Source organism: Amblyomma americanum, chromosome 5 (genome assembly GCF_052857255.1).
Source record: "Amblyomma americanum isolate KBUSLIRL-KWMA chromosome 5, ASM5285725v1, whole genome shotgun sequence".
Taxonomy (NCBI): domain Eukaryota; kingdom Metazoa; phylum Arthropoda; class Arachnida; order Ixodida; family Ixodidae; genus Amblyomma; species Amblyomma americanum.
Window position 1 is genome coordinate 144199782 of NC_135501.1, and position 4001 is coordinate 144203782.

General features: G+C 45.3%; 1 non-coding gene across 1 annotated transcript; it reads right to left on the reverse strand.

The window, feature by feature from the left end:
• Positions 1-1939: 1939 nt before the first annotated feature.
• On the reverse strand, positions 1940-2013 carry TRNAP-CGG (transfer RNA proline (anticodon CGG)). Its single transcript has one exon. It is a non-coding gene; the product is annotated as a tRNA-Pro (tRNA).
• Between the last annotated feature and the right edge of the window lie 1988 nt (positions 2014-4001).

Genomic DNA, 4001 nt, shown 5'->3' on the forward strand with positions numbered 1-4001 from the left:
CAAAGAACATCGTATGGCTTTTCTCTTTTGCATACTTAATGCTAACTCGCATCCTTCCTCGGGCACTTCTCCCAGTCCTACCACAACGAGCTGCTGTATCCCCATGGCAATATCTGCCTTGGCACTCGCTTTATTTGCCTCACATAGTGCAGGCCATGCAGCTCAAGACCAGATAAGAGTCGCGCCAGATAGGTAAACACTTTGCTAAAGTACGTTCTGACAACCTTAGAATCTAACTGAACTCTTTTCATGACGTACTGAAGGGCTGATTCAATTTACGAAAGCTAAACTCCAACCTCGAGCAATTAAATAAGCATATCCCGACTGAAACGTTCCATACGGGTCGCTTGTATGGAACTGTGCGAATATGGAGTCCATGTGATGTGGAAAAATATACAGACATCCTATGTGTTTTGTATGGACTCCAGAAACTCTGTATAAAGATTTCTATATAACTTGCATAAAAGATGCATGATGTCATATGGAGTCCGTAAGTTTCCAAACGCGCTTTCCATAATGTATATATCGGCTCCTTACAATCCATGTTAGCTCCATATAAGCCATACGAAAATATATGGAATGCTTTATGGAAACATTCAGTGGGGGATAACGCATGCAAACACAAAAATACGTAGAGTTTAGCGAATATTTGAATTTTTTTCAATATGAAATAGAACATTTATTTACTCAATTCGCTGAACGAATGAAGCATTAAATGTTCAAACTTATCTACACCCAAATCATAGGTGTCTAATTGAGAAACCCTTTTTGAGTAATTGGCAGCAAGTTCTATTAAGCAGCGTCATTGTTTTTCCGACCAATATTTCAAAAACAGGACCCACTCTGACGACCCACAGCTTGCGGTCCCTATCTACTCTGCGCGGAAACGAGGGTTGAGCGCCAAAACGTGCTTCATTTCGGTGGCGGTGTTTATAACGCGTATAGGTATACCTTCGTCTGAGCCCTGCAAGCTTTCTAAACTCTGCAATATGGCGGAGAAGCAGACTTCAACGCCTGTAGTTTGCGGCATAAGTCATTTGAAGAAACACGTCTCATGCGCAACTCGGGTGGTTTATGAGATTGCCCTTAGCTGTGGTTGATTTCATATCGGCCAAACTGGCAGAAGTTTAAACATTCGTTTGCAAGAGAATGCGCGTCCCTTGAATAGGCCCTGAGGGCTTTGCCTGTCATTTCAATGTCGCAGTTATACAGACTCCTACCCAAAGCGGAACTGCACACAGATTATAGGACGAAGAAAGGGGCAGTTGGACAGGGCTGTCGATGCTGTTGCTATCCTGAGATCGGTGCCAGATAAGTGTGTCATCAAGCCTTCCGTGTGTATTTTTCAAAAAGAATTAGCGTTTCTGTCAGCGTTTCACTAGAATGTTTTTGTTTGGTATTGCACAAGTTAGCTGCGTCATCCCTGCTCGGTGTCCTTCCCTTCTCCGTACCGATTGTTTTCGTCATTATTGCGATTGAACTGTTTTCTCATGTTTCATCTTCATTTTACGATTGTTTGCCAGATTACACGCGCAACTGATCCTTATAAGCTGTTATCTTAATCATTAAATGTTCACTTGTCACAACTGCCCTGCGTTGCCGCCTGCCGCTGTCCCGTCCTATTTGAAGTTTTTGTTCTCTCACGACATATATATATATATATATATATATATATATATATATATATATATATATATATATATATATATATATATATATATATATATATATATATATATATATATATATAGCAGACAAGGTAAAGTAAATGAGGGGCCCGTTAGAAAAACTTATGAAGGGAGCCAACAGTCACCGAAACCAAGGTGCATAGGGGAACGTTTTTTTTTACTGTGTTATGCTTATCAGTGGGATAATATTACTTAGATTAATAAATCTCTTAAAGAAAATTACTTATATAAAGCAGCAGAAAAAACAACCATGCCACCGGTGGGATCCGAACCCACGACCTCCGAATACCGCGTCCGGTGCTCTTACCAACTGAGCTACGGCGACGGCTGTCCAATCTGTAGCTCTCGTGGATATTTATGTTTATTTGGTGTACGCGAACCCTCAGAGTGTTCACCAGCGGCACCTTCGACCATAGCGGCGGACGTAGCACGTCCTGTATTACCGCGAGCGTGACGTGGAACGTCATCTAACGGCGAGGGCGGAAACTGTGCGAAAGCCCTCTTAAGCGACCTGTGGCATCAAGACTGCCAGAACCGAGACCCTCGTTAAGCTATTAGCAGACAAGGTAAAGTAAATAAGGGGCCCGTTTGACAAACATATTAAGGAAGCCAACAGTCACCGAAACCAAGGTGCATAGGGGAATGGTTGCAAATTTTTTTGTAATTTGTAGTCCCAATCAATCGGTTTAAAGAAAATTACTTATAAAGCGGCAGAAAAAACAAAAATGCCGCCGGTGGGGTCCGAACCCACGACCTCCGAATATCGCGTCCGGTGCTCTTACCAACTGAGCTACGGCGACGGTTGTCCAATCTGCTGCTCTCGTGGGTATTTATCTTTATTTGGTGTACGCGAACCTTGAGAGTGTTCACCAGCGCCACCCCCGACCATAGCGGCGGACGTAGCACGTCCTGTAATACCGCGAGTGGGACGCGGAACGTCACCTCACGGCGAGGGCGGAAACTGTGCGAGAGCCCTCTTATACTACCTATGGCATCAAGACTGCCAGAACCGAGGCCCTCGTTAAGCTATTAGCAGACAAGATAAAGGTAATGAGGGGTTCGTTTGACAAACATATTAAGGAAGCCAACAGTTACCGAAACCAAGGTGCATAGGGGAATGTTTACAATTTTTTTTAATTTGTAGTGCCAATCAATCGGTTTAAAGAAAATTACTTTTAAAGCAGCAGGAAAAACAACCATGCCGCCGGTTGGATCCGAAGTTCGTGGGTATTCGGAGGTCGTGGGTCGTGAGAGCCGACGCAGCGGGTAGGCTTATACCACTGTCGCGGGACGTCACGCTTGCCGCGTGAAATTCAGGCCAATTCTTGCATTCACGTTTAAAAACCTTAGACCCAGATCTGCAGCTTCGGCTTCCATCCGGCCTACCACGACGTGAAGGAACTTTGTTGTGTCGCCTGTGGCTTGGTGTAGCTTTCACCAAGCACTACTCCTTCTTATCTGCGGGTGTGATGAGACTATAGCCCACATTCTTTGTGAATGCCCATGCCTGCAGCGCCGAAAGACGGTCTCTCTGCCGTGCGCTGGAGCATCTACACCTGCGCCCATTAACGGAAACGTGGATTCTCGGCCACTGGCCGCGGCGGTCGTCGGCGGTGAAGGCCTCCAAGGCACTGCTCCGCTTTTTGAAGACTTCTGGCCTGCAGGATAGGCTGCCACTTTACTGAATGCTGTGACTTTACATAGTGACTTTAATTTCCTGCAAGTGTCTTTTCTCCATCTTTTTCTCCCCTCACTTCTTTCCCCCCGTGCAGGGTAGCAAACCAGCTATTCGTCTGGTTAACCTCCCTGCCTTTCCTCCTCCTGCTCCTCCTCCTCGCCCTCACTGTCGGTGCAGCCTTTTCGCTAAATATTCAGCATTGGATTCAAGCTATACTGACATTCAAACGACCGATTCTACAAGCAGTCCAGCAAAATCTTTCTTTAAACCTAATGTTCTCCAAGCGAACCGGGCTCTGCGCGCTATTTGAAACCGCTTCTTATGATCCTCAGATGTTATTGCAGTCTTTACCCATTTCTTCCACCTTTTGCCGGTGCTAAAAGGTACGAGCTCTGTGCTCTTGGAAACGTTGGCTGTTACTTCCTCAGCACTGTGTTCCGCAGCAGCTTTAAATTGGAAGATCATCACTCCGCTTAAGCGCCGGACTATAACCGCTCCAAAAGCTTTGTAGTTCACGTTTAGAAGCATTATTGACCTCTAGATCAGGCTGAGGCAGCTCTGGATTGTCTTTGACTACAAGAATAATTCTTCCACTCCGGAAACTGCGAGGGAAATCGCCGCTTTCAAAACACCGC